This window comes from Equus asinus, chromosome 11, assembly GCF_041296235.1.
Source record: "Equus asinus isolate D_3611 breed Donkey chromosome 11, EquAss-T2T_v2, whole genome shotgun sequence".
Taxonomy (NCBI): domain Eukaryota; kingdom Metazoa; phylum Chordata; class Mammalia; order Perissodactyla; family Equidae; genus Equus; species Equus asinus.
The window spans coordinates 50,095,197-50,110,432 of record NC_091800.1 but is presented as its reverse complement, the minus strand read 5'-3'; the positions used below and the strand labels follow the sequence as shown (position 1 = coordinate 50,110,432).

General features: G+C 38.4%; 1 long non-coding RNA gene across 1 annotated transcript in view; it reads left to right on the top strand.

Moving 5' to 3' along the window:
- LOC139039798 (uncharacterized) overlaps positions 1-6,945 on the top strand; it is a 104,128-nt gene extending 97,183 nt beyond the window's left edge. Inside the window, exons 6-7 of the long non-coding RNA XR_011493023.1 lie at positions 1,747-2,007; positions 2,662-6,945. This is a non-coding gene — a long non-coding RNA (uncharacterized lncRNA). The remainder of the gene's footprint in view (positions 1-1,746; positions 2,008-2,661) is intronic.
- The last annotated feature ends 8,291 nt before the right edge of the window (positions 6,946-15,236 follow it).

The following is a 15,236-nucleotide window of genomic DNA, read 5'->3' as shown; positions in this document are numbered from 1 at the left end:
AAGGTCGGCTTGGTTATCACTGTCATGTGTTAAACCTCAAAAGCACATGTAAGGCGGACACGGCCCAGCGTGTTCTAGTCCATATTGCTAAAGACAAGTCTGGGCAATGTTACGGGGCCACAGATCTAACCCGATGGAAACCTGGTTTCTCTCTGCTCTCTTAGTCTCTCAGTTTGTCTTCTACAGCAGCACAGAGCTGTTTACCAGGCCTTGTTTTCAAGTTAGAAAAGTTTTCACTCAAGGTGGCATGTGGGTTTTTGTTGTGTTCATATTGAACTGACACCGAGGCAATCGCCAGTAGCTTTCAGTTCTTATTGTGGCTTTTGTGAAGCTGCTTAAGATGTCTGATGCCTGCTTTTCTTTTTACTTACCCTGGAGCCATTTCTTAATAGCAAATCCACCCCCTCCCCTCATCCCCAAACCAAAGAGTCTTTGACAAGTGTGGATGACTGGGAAAGGTGAAAGGTAAAACGTTATTAAAATGAGTTAATTCTCAAAACGCGTTTTTGGTATACCCCAGGACTTCCAGTCGGCAATCTCCAGGCTGTTTTATAGTTTGCTTTAATTTATCTAACTAATGACATGAAAGATATAAAATTGGTAAAACTATAGTGTTTGGCTTGCTTAAATTAAGTTTATGAGTTTTGCTTAAGCCTGCCAAACAAGTTAAATATTTCATGGCTTTCACAGGCTACAGTTCTAATATTTATAACTCTTGTGTACAGATTTCAAAAAATTATAATTACAACTCCCAGGATCCCAGATATAGCAGATGTTCAATATTTTCTACAATGTTGGCAGAAATGCTTCTCATGCTCTTTTTGATCCCCCATCGATGTATTGTATCTGTTGGAACAAGCTGTTGATAAAGAAAGTCTACTGTCATTCTTTCATTTTAACGACCTTGGAAAAAACGCCAATGTGAAATAGGAAGAGGGCAGGAAAGGTGATTTCCATCCCCCTAAAAATATATGACTGCACGGCTATAACGTTTTACCTAAAGGAGAATGACAGAAAAGTGCATTTCGCCACGAGCTGCATTTTATTTACTTTACAACCATAATATTTTTCTGTATAATTTCCCTCTTTCTTTAATTAAAAATGTAAATTTCCTTTGTGGCTGTGATTGACTTTCCTTGACCCCTTTGACAAAACAGGTACAACCTGATTTACCTTCCAGAAAATTTCGAAGACTCTCTATTAGTCATTCCTTAAGACTTTGAAGATCTTTGTATAAAAGAATTGTGCTATCAGCTCTGGTCATTGTTAACCTTCGTACACAAACGTATTAATCCAATTTTTTGGTGCAATAGACTCAGAGAGAATGGGCACAGGAGAAATTAATTTTGTGTTTGGAAGTGTCTGGCTTACGGGTTCTAGAATGCCTCCGGCAGGCTGCGTGTTTGGAAGGCTCTGAAATATTCAACTTCCTCTCCTTCCCAGTTTGCCTAAGGCCTGCCTGGGATGGAAGGAAGACATGCTCATTCTTAAATGAAATAGAACTGATTCTATTCCTCACTCAGCTTGTGCACAAAATTAATAGCAAAAAGAGACATAAAAAAGCATGACTTACATTTTTGTTGATTTTCGTGGAGTTTACATTTAAATATTTGAAAGACTTCAAAACTCACACTCTGCAACATCTGTTCATGTAGTCTATTAAATATATTTAAAAATACAAAAATTTTCTTGAAAAATTAATGAATCTCAAATTCAGATTCGTGTATTTCTCTTCCCACGGCACAGGGGTCTTCTCTATCTTCATTCTCGGACTCAAACTTTAAAAATACTCTGTGATAAAATGAGATGTGACGTCCAGAAGAGCTTCTAGCCTGAGGAGATGCCAGAGGAGTGTGCCTGAGAGAGGCGTAACTACCAGAAATGGATGTATGAACAGTTGTACTTTTAAGAAACTAGAAATTGTAAAATGTACCCAACATGACAAACTTCGATATTCAGGAATGTGAGCTGGCTTTCAAGGGGACAACCATGGCGGAGAGCCCCCAGGTAGGGAACAAGTGTCCTCTGGGTGGTATGACATAATGCTGTCTTGTTACTCACTCTGTGAAGGGGCAGAAACCTGAAGTGTAGACACAGCCACGCTGTCCAGGCATGTAAGGGCTCCTCGTCAAGTGTGTGTTGAGTGCACACGGGAATATTGGGTGAGAGAACTAACCCAAGCTTGGAGGAGGCAGGCTTGGCAGGCTTTGACATCCTTTCCACCTCTTCCTACTCTCCAAGGGGGTGCTCTCTGGGGCTCTTAATTCATTCTTCTCTGGACCTCTCTAAGGGACACTGAAGAGAGAATGTGAAAGAGTGTGTCATCAGCTCTGTCTCTATGTCACTGTTGAGAACGGGGAAACTGATAGAAGGTCTTTCCAGGTGCTGTAAATTTTCCTCAGGGTTGCCCTGAGGAACACTCAAAGCCAGGCTGAGGGCATGTGTTAACGTTCCAGCTGCTCTGTAGGTAGAAGTGTAGGAAAAGGGCATGGACTGCAGGCCTAGAGGTGGGTGGGTTTTGAGCCCAGGTGGGTTATGTAAACAGGATTTCAGAGGGTTCATCTAGGAAGCAAGGAAAGTAATAGTTCTAAAGAGTTGTAGGATTCCAATGAGTGTACAAAATGCCAGGCAACTAGCGGATGCTTACCATTTGTTTCCCAGAATTCCCTTCTCCACATACTTCATGGACCATGAGAGACATTTTGAATGACATTTGGAAGATGCAAGTGAAACTGCCACCATATTCTTTTGGGTTGGAAGATCTGTACAGGGCATGACATGCTGTTGAGCTAATGTACATTGTCACTTACCCACACCTGGCTGGTGTGGGGCAGTGTTTGGGCCCACTGGATCTCCACCTTCAGCTTCTCTTCCTCCTGGGCTAGGTGCGTGTTTAGCTCCCTGATGAAGAGCATGAGCTTTACCTGCAGGACTTCCTCATCATTGAAGGTGGAGTCTCAGTGGTGGTAAGGCACTGATGTGGGTTCTGGTCTGTCTTTGCAGATTCCAGTTATCCTTGTAGGTTCCACATTGTCCTTATTTCCCCTCTTCATGGCCATCTTTTCTTCTTGATTGACTGCCCTGCTGAATTCAGGCTTCAACACCAAACACAAAAGCAACAACCTTCGTGTACTGTTTAACCAGCTCCCACAATAGAGCAGAGCCAAATACCTATAATAAGTCCCTTAGTATAAATGTATTTCCTAGTGGTTCTGCTTCTCTGTTTGAACTCTGACTCATGTATCTGTCAAAATGCCTAATATAGCAGACATCTCATTTATTTTACTTCATTCACAGTCATTTGGTGAGAGTTAACTCTGCTGGACGCTGGGGATACAGAGATGAACAAAGTAGGATCTGGGCCCACAAGTTGCACACAATCTGGTGGAAGAGAGTAAAACTTCTATATTAATGTGATTAGGTCTTGGCAGCTCTGCTCTTGTGGTCTTCTTAGCAATGAAATTGGATTGGCTGCTTCCCCTGGACTAGTGGAGAAACTTTCCTGTCCAGATTCTGGCCATGTAGCAATTTTGACATAGAGCAAATCTATGGTCATGATGATTTCCCAGGTATTAATAATGCTAACAGTTTACATGTCTAAAGCACTAACACTTCAAAATCTCTTTCCAATGCATTATCTCATTGAATTGCACAAGGACATTATGAAGTGGGCAGGCCACGTATTATCATGTTATTTGTAAATAAAGATACTAGGGCTTGAAGCAGGATTTGAGACCAAAATTTTTCTCCTAAGATGGAGGTCTTTCCACTATGGCACAGATTTTCTCCTTGACAATCCTGAATTCGGATCCTGTTTAGTTAAATGAAAAGCCCAGAGGCGTTGAAGACTTACGGATTATCCTATAAGATGTGTGGTTATCTGAAGGATCATATGCACCCCATGTTTTCTGTCCTGAGTGATGCCCAGAGCAAAGTCCAGGCTCTGGAGAGATCAGTGTTTAAATCCTTGAATGCCTTTCTTTTGCATACCACCTGGTATTCATAAATAGTAGCCCATTTCTCAAAACCCAGCACCCTACTTCTCATTAGGCATGCCTTATGTGTGCTTTCCATAACAAAATTCACTTAACAGCCCACAGAGATTTGTCACATTGGATTTATCTTGCTGCCAGCTTCCAGAAATGTGTAAATGCTCCTATCTCCCCTTTTCCTTTTTGGATTAAATCTGATTCACTTTCTCAAAGTTGAAATTCATAAAACATTTTTAGGTTCAGGAACTTTAAGCAAAGACCATTGCTGTTGGAAAGAAAGAAGAAAAAGAGAGAGAGAGACATCCCTAGGGGGTTGTTAAGGGCTCTGCCTTACCTTCTAATATATAGTATGCGTCATCACGTATTTTGGAAAAATCAGCGTTAGGCATGTACATGCAAGTTTTAGTAGGTGAATGTTCAAATTATGTAGCACTTTACACCAACGGCTCAGAGAACAAAGTAGCACCCTGGGTTGTGGAATTGATTTGCAGACTCATAATGCCTGAGATGATCTGCTTGTAGTATTCTCTTATTTAATTTAGCATGAAGTATTACCTGAGAAATCTCAAGTGCTTAAAAAAATATCCAAAGACAATTTAATGCTCATGTAATGCCTAAAACATAGTTATCTCTGGTCAAGGCCAGTGTTATGGGATGGTGTGAAAGAGGCAGGCGTGGTATGAAATATTTTGTAATTCTCTGTAGGATGCATTTGTCATTGTCTCCAATATATATATTTTTTAATGTTAATGCTTTCCCTTTATATTTTGCTTCCTTAAAATTATCGTAAGGGTTGCTGAACATATCAAGAAATGTTATAGAATTTTTCTGAAGTCACTAAAACATAATGCAAAGTCACAAATGGTGTTAGTAACTTTACTGTTTTCCCATAGGGCCAAAATGCATTTTTTTCTGTCTGTGTTTATTTAGCATATGAACGTACATTTTCTTCTGTGCTTTAGTGAAGTTTCTGTGCTCCTATAAATAGGTGAAAAGTCTGTGTAATCTAATAAAACAAAGTGAAACAAACAAGCAAAACAGCAAAAGCAGGAGATTTGTCACATCAGGAAATGCTGTAGTATAAATGCTCTGTTGATCTTAATCCTCAATCTTTATTCTTACTCTGAGTGGTTTATCGCTACCCACTGGATTAGAAAAAGCAGCAAACCAGTCATTGCTTTCTTAAACTGCTGCTTGACTGTCTGAATATCTTTGAAGAATAACCTCGGAAACATAGAAAGCTTCCAACACAAACTTCTATCACAGCTGATTCATATATGGCCCGTGGTTGTTAGAGGTAAGAGCCGCCCTCGATGGTGCTGTTGGCAATTTGTTTCTTGTGAATAGCAATGAAAAAAAGCACAGTAAGGCCATCAGGTCTCAGGCGAATAGCTTTTAGACTTGCTACTGCCAGCCTTACTAATACTGTTTGCAGTTGGTGTACCAGGTTTTGTTTACCTTACAGGAGAAATTGTTTTCCACATCTAAAAAGACTAAGAAAACGTTGAGGGTTAAAGTGCCAAAGGAAAATGCATTAGTTTCCCATGGTACTTAAAAACAGCAGCAACAACAACAACAACAATAAAACACTTCCTTTTATAAAAGGTAAGTTTTCAGATTTTCCTCCCACAATGAGTTCTGAGCACCTGGGAGTCAGAGCGATGGAGACATACTCTTCACCGTATGCCCTTTTATACCTTTTCAATTTGTACCATCTACATGCATTAGCTCATCAAAAAGATTAATATACAATTTGAAAGGAGAGTTTAAAACAGAGTGACTCTAATGAGTAAGATGTGGAGCAATGCATTAATGTACTTACTTTTGTTGACACTAAATGGCTTCTACTGAATCAAGTCAATTCCATTTAACAAACAATTACTATGTGCCAAGCTCTGGGTGAGGCCTGGTGGAGTTTACAAAGAACCCATTTCAAGGGACTTAACAACCTAGCCCAGGTTAACGAAAGTTTTTCTATAAGTTCAAAGCCTCTTTTTGTTTGGACAAAGGTCTTACATAGTGTCCACAATTAAACACTGTTATCAGGAAGCAGCCTTCTCTTTCTAGAACAAAGTGGTCGTATGCTGGGCAAGTGGTTAAACACAGTGGTCATAGCTGGAGGAACTTCTGTTCATCCATCCATCCACTCAACAAGCAGAGTGTCTGCCACTGCAGGGCCCCTTGCAGGTGACTGATGACCAGCATCCTGAGTTTCTGCCCTCAAGGCATTACCATCTAGTCGGGATGTAGATTCAGTTCTGAACTTCGTGTGTCTCCTGATGGCTGAGAAAAGGTATTTGAGTTACTGTATTTAAAAAAATTGTGGCCTAGGAGATTTTGTTTGTTAGGGCAACACTAATTCACCAACATTTAATATTATTATAAAGCATTAATAGGAATATTTCAAATATGTATGGTAGCTTTTAGACAAACCATTCCTTGCTGCAGGAATCTGTCATTCATGAGATAAATGCATAGAACACAAATAGGATAACTGAGCTGCTGTAAGTTTGACACATGGCTGGACTGGAATGATCACACTTTCCACAGGTAGGTAGTGGATCATGCAATGCAGTTTGTTAATAAAGTCTGTTGTCTGAAAGTAAATTACAGAAAGATTTCCATCACTTGCAGTGAAGAAACACAAATTCTTTAGTTCTCTTAAAGCGGAGAGGAATTTTAACTGGTGCAACAAACTTGCAAGATGGAAAAAAAAACCTATATGGAGAAATATCTGATTAGAAAGTCAGAACTATTGGAAGTAGAAGGAATTCTCCTGCCAGGGAGACAGTGGTTAGAGTTCTGATTCATTTGTGTGAGAAAGATAATGTCTTTCTTTTTTTTAATATTGGTAAGAAGAGAGACAGACTGTAAGGCTGAAAAATAATTCAGTTCTAAAACATCTCTTAGATCCTAATAGTTTACTTATTTTTTTCACCATGGCTTCACTTTTAAGAAAGAAATCACACACGGAAATAAAAAAGAAAAATCCTTGCGTTTATATGTTTACATTGTTAATGTAATATACACATTATTGCCATAATACTTACATTATTAATATCACTTGTGGAGGGTAGTTCTGAAAATCAAAACATTTTCTCATTGATTTTACTGTAAAACTTATCATCGAAGTGATATCCACTGCCTTGCTTAGTTGTAGACTAAAATAAAGTCATAATTCTAACTCTCCAGCAAGGTTAGGCCTTATATGGCAGGATAGACAAATTGAATCTTAAAAGATTTAATCTTCACTGCCTTTTTCTTTTTCTAGCTGTTCTTTTCCAAAAGCTAATATAAAGCTTTTGGAGCTTGAATTGTTTTATGTTGTATATTTGTCTTTGTTTTTTATAAATTTAATAGTCTGTAAGTTCATCCTCAAACACTAAACCACTACATGGTAGAGATGAAATCTGATTTGAACCGTTCGGCTTTGTATTGCCAGTGATGTTATCAGAGGAGTTACAAGAAGAATTTCTCTAAATGGTCGTATAAATCTCACAAATGTGAAGCTGGTGCTCCGATTTGTATTCCACGTAATGGGAAGCCTTGTTTGAATGAAGGGGTTCTGGTGATGCTGGGTTGATATTAGATCATTGACACTTAACCCAGTGACTCTTTAGCCTAAAGGAACTCCCTGATGGAAATGCACTGGGTGTTTTCAGCCTTTGCTTCTGACCAAATTTCATGTGACTGCCAAAGTCCATAATTAGATACAAAGTGAGCACATCCATGGGAAACACAAAGAAAGTCTTCACAGGATGATGGGAAAAAGAACAGGCAAGCACTGGAAAGAAGATCATCCTCTAAGGAAACAAAATTTATATCGATAGTCAAAAGATACTGTAGTAATTGTTCAATCTGGCCTCATGGCTCAGGTGGGCACTCAGCAGTCTGGCACCTACTGCAGTGGGTCTAAGCCCCTTGCTTCATGAGAAAAGCCGTTTCCAATTGGGGTATATTGTCAGTTTTACAAACGGGACTTCCTGGGAGAAATACCAATGCCAAGAACCTGGAGTTTTGTTGTTTGGATTGGGAGGCTCTTCCTACAAGCACCCTATAGCAGATTTTTCACAATCTTTTATTGGTTCCACTTCCTCCAAGGATGCTCTGGAGTAGTGATTCTCAAACATTAGTGGGTATACAGATCACCTGGAGATCCCGTGAAATGCCATTTCTAGTTTAGCAGACTGCATCAGCATTTCCAACAAGGTCTGGGTGGGTCTGAATGACTAACCAGCTCCCGGGTGATGCTGACCATGCTGGTGTGTGGAGCACACTAGAATAGCAAGGCTTGACCGGAAGTTCTCACAGTGTGGCCCCCATACAAGCAGGTTCAGAAGTACGTGGTAATTTATTAGAAACACAAATTCTCCTCCCCTACCCTAGACCTACTGAATCAGAAACTCTGAGGGCGGGGCTCAACTGTCCGTGTTTTAACAAACTCTTCCAGGGATTCATAAGCGCCCTGAAATTTGAGACCCAATGCTCGAAACCAATGGTTTTGAAACATGCCTGTAGATTATAATAATCTGGGGCCTTTAAAAATACCAAGGTTTGGGCCTCATTCCAAGTTAGGGAGATAAGACGGCGTCATTATTTTTACCTCCATCTGACAAATAAGGGAAGGAAGGGCGGGAGAAATACTTGTTCAAGTTAGCACAGTTAATGAGTGCTGTGGCTGGGACTGAAATCTAAGACTTGTTATCCCAGAGCTCTTGTTTTTTCTGCTCCCCTACCCTGTCTGCTGAGGGCATTTAGAGGATGGAATGCAAAGGCAGAGACTGATCATCATTTGTACTGTTCTGCCTGCACTCTGGGCCGAAAAGCCCATCAATCTAGCCTCTTTCAAGAGAACTCTATTCTATGAAGTCCTTTACATCGCTTGGCATTTCTCCCAATCAGTCACCAAGTATACACTTAATTTCTTTTTAAAAGCCACCTGGTTTTGTTTTTGTTCGTGCGTATGCCTTTTTGTTAAGTGGGTGAGGGATGTGTAATCTATCTCATGCATAATTTGTTTAAAACAAGTCATTAAAAATGCACTAAAGTTTAATATGCTGTATATGTTCCTGCTAGAGTTCTTTTCCCCATGTAAATGATTTTGAAAGTTTTAAAAATAGTTTTTAAGGTTTTATTGCCTGCCATTGTTTGCAATACCTCGTTTTAAAGCTCTAAAATTAACATTTCTTTCCTATCAATTTTATCTTGTGTTTGCCTGTTATTGATTTTTTTTTTTTTTACCCTCTGCGTGTCTAATGGAAACAGAGCTAATGGTCTCTGCTTATTGCCTTGCTTATGCAGCAGCATTGTTTTGATGCGGTCAGCACAGCTCTAGGAATAGGGCTGTGAGTGGCAGCAGAAGGATTTCACCAACACGCTCCATTTTATCTGTGTAGATTCTAAAAGAATCCTCTCTGTTGCCCCCTTCCACTGTCACTGTTCCTTTTTGTTTGTTTCATTTAGTTGTGTTTTGGCGAGGCAGCCTCGTTTTCCTTCAAGGATATCCTTGTGAGTGATAATCGCAAAAGATATATCACCTCCTAGAGTGACTGGGAAGATCAAACTAACTGCCACCTGTGAGAAGCTTCACCCTGATTCATGAGGCAATCACGGCTTCTTACTAATCCCCCACCGCCAGCACCCGCTCTTTAACCAGGGAGAATCCTTGAAGGGGCAGGGGTGGCAGGGTGCTGATTGCCATATTTTATCTACCAACCCACAAATAATACAGAACAAGCACACCTTTCATTTATTCCTTAATAAATGTAAGATGTATTTATTGAGGTTCTCTTCTAGGGGTGGGAAAATGCGGTTTAAAAACGTGAACATTGTCAAAATCCATCAGACACTTGATTGCGTCTTTTGTCAAATTTCAATTATCTGCGATAATAAGCATCAAGTATAGAATTAGAGGAAAGTAGATAAGCAGAGTAAAAGGCAAAAAAGAGTGGACCTATCCCTGACAAATGAACATTATCATTTGTTACTGAGTTTGGCTGTCTAGTGTAGTATAGATGGGTTAAACCTCAAGATATTCACTACATTTTATAGATTCAATGGTTTCTATCTCTTTGCCCACCAAAACTTTTAACCAGATCCACCAGCAAAGCAGCTGATCTGGCCTCTGATGCAAATATTAATGAGCAGTGAAATGGCCCAAAGGCAGGAAGCAGGAGAGAAAAAAGGGGCCTGATAAGCCACAAATGGATAATTATTTTCTAGATAATTAAAAACTGATGCTATGCAAGCAAAGGATACAACACAAACTACTGGTGTCACAGAAAATATTACTTTTCCCTTACGAAATTCTCTTCTGAACTTTCTAGAAATTTCACTTATGGAATTCTCTTTTGAATGGCCCAGAAATGATCAGAAGGAGGCCCTTTTATCAAGTAATTTGCAACTCCCAAGCATCAGCTTTTTGGCTGTTCTCATGAGCATGTGCCAGTAGAGGTGGCCACGGCCCAGAGCAGGGGTGAGACCTTGAGCTGCATCTCTTTCTCTGATTCGTTGTGTAGCTTTAAACAGAACCAGTCACCTTCTCACTAGCTCTCTATTTTCTTATCTGTTTAGGCAGGATTATGTTGGCTGCTCACCCAGCAGATACATTTTAAAGATTAATGGAAGAGTGCTTATATAGTAACTTTGAACTCTTTGTGTCCAAATGAGACACCATTCTTGTTATACCATTAAAATTAATAAAGAAATATTGAACTCACTTTTATCTAAACACAGAACACCACCAACCCAGAGGCTGTACTTAAAGACCTAAGCATTTGGTTTCAATTGCTGCTAGAGATAAGGAACAGGGAAAGTTAAGCATAGCTTCTGGCTAGTATTTCCTCTCAAAAGTCCACTGCATGCACTACACATCTTGAGGATTTTCTCCTAATCAGTTGATTGGGCTTTAAAAGTGTTTCTTTTACTCCTTTTCCTCCATCCTACCCATCGCCTTGGTTGCTGACCGTTCAGGATCGACAGGCGCTGCCTTTGCCCATCCACTGTCTTGGGCCCACAGCAGCTCCTCTTTTGGTAATTTCAGCAATCAAGGGTGAGTGAGGACAGTTACTTTAATTTGGCTCGCTGAAGGTCTATGAAGAGTTAACTAAATGTAGGAATAAAAGGTTAAGAGAAAAAAATAAGTTAAATGGTTGTGATTACGGATGACTAGTAATACACAACTGCACATCGTATCAAGTGATCGTGAATCTATGTTGGGGACTCACAATGTAAACAGCATTGATTGGGTCTGGATAAGATGCAAAATGGGTAAAAGGTATATCTTCAGAAAGATTACAGTCTCATTGAATAGATGATACTATCTGAAATTTAGAAAACTCTAGAATTAATGCTCTGATCTCTTTAGTAATTAAAATCTCAACTAAAAACCTTGATAAAAGGAAATTTAAAGTCAATAGATATACAATGTGTAAATCTTTGCTAATTAATGCTTGCCTTCTCATATTTAAAGTATTTTTAAGCCTGATTTATTCCAAATGTTGTATAAACCTCACTAATTATGTGTGTATACTGAATCTCAGACCATATTAAGTTAGCACGAAGGTGCAGCTAGCTCAGAAAGAGAATGGGACAAGTATTTAAAAGTTCTTCATAATTTCAAAGAGCCTTTTAGGTCAGGAAATGAGGACTATAACATCTGGTTAAAACTCAAAGAGAATTTTAACTAATTGTTCAAGCTGGACAATAGCCAAAAGCCTGGAGTTAGCACACCTGGATAAGATCCATATAATGTTTCTAGAGAAATGTATTCTGGTAAGGAAGCAAATAATGAAACTTTTAAAGACTAATGAGGGGGATAGAGAAATTCTAGGGAACAAATTTATAGAATGATGTTGTATAATCAGGTTGGAAGCTTTAGAAGACAAACCAGGTTATACAAAAGAAGAAAAGAAGCCCCATGAAATCTATGTTGTTTTTGAAAAGACGTCTTTAAAGTCCTTTTTACACAAACAGACTAGGAAGTTTAGTACTTCAGTTTTCTTCACATATGACATATGGTTGCCATCTAGTGAGGTAGATTTAGATTTACCTTTCATTTCAATTTTGATAAATATTTCAATTCCCTTAAAAACCAGAGAGAGTGCATTACATTTGAGTGAGTCATGGTTAGTGAAGACAAAAGAGAAACGGGAAATTTCAAGTTTTAGATTAGAAGTAAGAAAAATGAAAATCCTTAGAAAATGTGTTTAGTAACTGTTTGGCACTATTGTTGCTCAGCCAGCCAAAATAAACCCCAAATAAACAAACAAAAAACCCAAAAAGGTGGCCAATGTATTTTACAATAAGTTACTCAGTGACTGGATTAAAAATATCTTTCATAGTAGAATGACTACACAAATGGATTTCATACTCTTGTCTGGTATTAATCAGAGGTCCAACATCGCTCATGGTATGGAGACTGTGTGGAAGTCATTTTAAGAATTATGACCTTGTTGTTAAGACCATCATCTCTGTTTTTTTTGCTTGATTCTCACCAGTGTGTACAATGATCTGCTCAGACTGAATGCCTTGACTTCGTATTGGAAACTGGGGACAGAACCAAAATTTTGGTGTATAGCTTTGAATTGGAAAGGAAGACCGAGACTAGGAACAGTAAACCAAAGACCACAGCTGCCACCACTGAAGTCATAGTGTTAATAAAGGGAGGTATGACATAGTCCTAATTATAGGTACTAACTTGCCCGTCTGCATAAGATGACCAAGCAGCAGAATTATTGATCCAATACAGGTTGGGTTTTAAAAAATTGGTATGAAACTTCCAATTTCTAAATATAAATTAAAAAGTAATGTCTTATGGGTTTAAAAGATGAAAGAGGTAAAGGTAATTCTAGGTACCAGATATAATTAGTTTAATCTCAACTAAAACATTGGAATAAATATGAAGGGAGAAAATTACTAATTGACCTCTAGATAACTGCAGAATGATGAACCATAAGTATTTAAAAAAGGATAAATAATGATAAAAAATCTGATTACTTTCTTGATAGAATTCTGGAAGATTAAGTCAGTGAAATTGCTATATTATACTTTGATTTTGGTTTTACAGATCATGAAATTATATTTGCAAATTTTATGCAAATTTACTAAGAGATTAATGTTGTCATGTTCTATAGACTTAGGACAAAGAAAATCCTGTTAACACCATTGGTTAAAAAATGTATAAAAAGATTCCAAGGTCATGGATTCTGTGTTTAGAAGAGCTGGGTAGTTTCATTCTCTTTTTATAGCCACACTTCTCACCTTTTTTTGGATGCACATATCCTGTAAATGCTGTGGTTGGTCACAAGAATGGGCCAGAGAAGTCATCACATCTACTGACAAAATTTTATATGGTATCATCATTATATCATTCATTCTCTCAGTGAGTAATTTTTTGAGCACTTTTCCTATTGCCCAGGCTCTGTTTGAAGTATGTGAGTTATATCAGTGGAGGTAACAGATGAAATCCTTTCCCTGGTGGAGTTTATATTGTGGGGGCTGGAGGCAAGCAATAAACATGATAAATAGGCAAATTATGTAGTATATTAGAAGGTGATACTTTAGAAGAAAGAAAAGTTACAACAGAGTTAAGTGTATTGAGTATGTGGAGGAGGAGTGCAATTTTAAATAGAGTGGTCAGGATACGTCTAATTGGGAAAATGACAATTGAACAAAGAGTTGAATGCCATGAGTGAGTTAGCCACATCAGAGAGAAAGTGTTCAGGTGGGGGGAATAGACAACCCAGAGGTACTGAGGAGCAAATGTGGATCTGGGGCAATCAGTAGGAGATGAGGTCAGAGAGTTAACAGGGGATCCAATCATATGTAGTCTTTTTGGCCATTGTAAGCACTTTAGCTTTTACTCTGAGTGACGGGGGAGTCATTGGATAGATTTGATGAGGAGTGAAATGATCTGACTTACTATTTGAAAGAATCATTTGGGCAACTGTTGAAAATAGACTCTAAGTGGACAAGGATAGAAGCAGCTCGATCTCTTAGGAGGCTCTTATTACTACTCTTCGGGGTTAACTTCATAGAATATAATTATTTTAGGAATTGCAGCTTTGAATTTTGTAGTCTAAATGCCATGAATACAAATATTTTTATTTCAATATATATTTAAAAGAAAGTTATTTCAAGAGTAATTTATTGAAACACTATTTTATCCTCAAAGTTTCAAGACCATAAATCAAATACATAATTTAATTAGCATAATGATTTATGTGTGCAATATTTTACAGCTTTCTATATGTTTCCATAGGCAAGAATGTATTTAAACCATGTAAAGACCCTGTGAGTTTGAAGAGCTGATTATCATCATCTCATCTAAGGTAAAGATAGTTTATCCAACTAGTTAGTGGTAGAACCAGGATGGGAATCCAGTCGTTCCTACTCCACCGCCAAATCTCTTTCCACTCTGTCACTTTGCTTCAGATAAGTCTTTGGAATTTTTTATAATAGGACACGACCTACATTAAAATTACTGTTAATGACCTACAAATGAAGGAAATTTTCAGAAGGTATTAAATCAGAGGGGAAGGGGTAGTGCACAGGCAATTAATGAGAAAGAAATAATAAAAATCAATCCTCATAACTTAGGTCCTTTACTTCCTGACCTCTTACTTTCACCTAAAAGTCACTTATTCAAATATTACTAGAAACTAGAACTCACTCAAGGTCAAAACTTATGGCGGTGTGGCTACTAGCCAAGGCTAACTTTTGTGTCAGAGTTATCTTTAAAAGAGGCTAGGCTGAAGGTGTCTTCTAGGTCAAATATAAAGATATTTCAAAAACCTTGGGTCAAACACATCTCTTAAAAAATTAAATGATGTGAGAGTTGTCAAAAACTAGTAAGGTCTGTGAAACTCCATTTAAGAAGTTAGACTGCCAGAGATCATGATGCTTGCCAGTCTTTTAAGCTTTAAAACTCTTTTTCCAAATCAGCTTGAAAAACCATCAAATCATTACTTTAAATTTCACTGTTCTTTCCTTACCCTATTTGCATCTCAAACCTCTGAACAACCCTTCTTATACTTACTGAATATGAGATATTTTATGATTTATGGTTTCAAACTCTTTACCAAGTTTGACCTTGAGTAAAGGTTGACCCCTGCCTTACATCTTTGGGATTCCATCACCACAGGCAGCATTGACAAGCCTTTGAAGCCACACTTCCTAGGTCCACCAGTAGGCCAGCTTGCTTGGGCCCAGCTGCAATTCCTGAGAATTTGTTTGTTTCTCCTT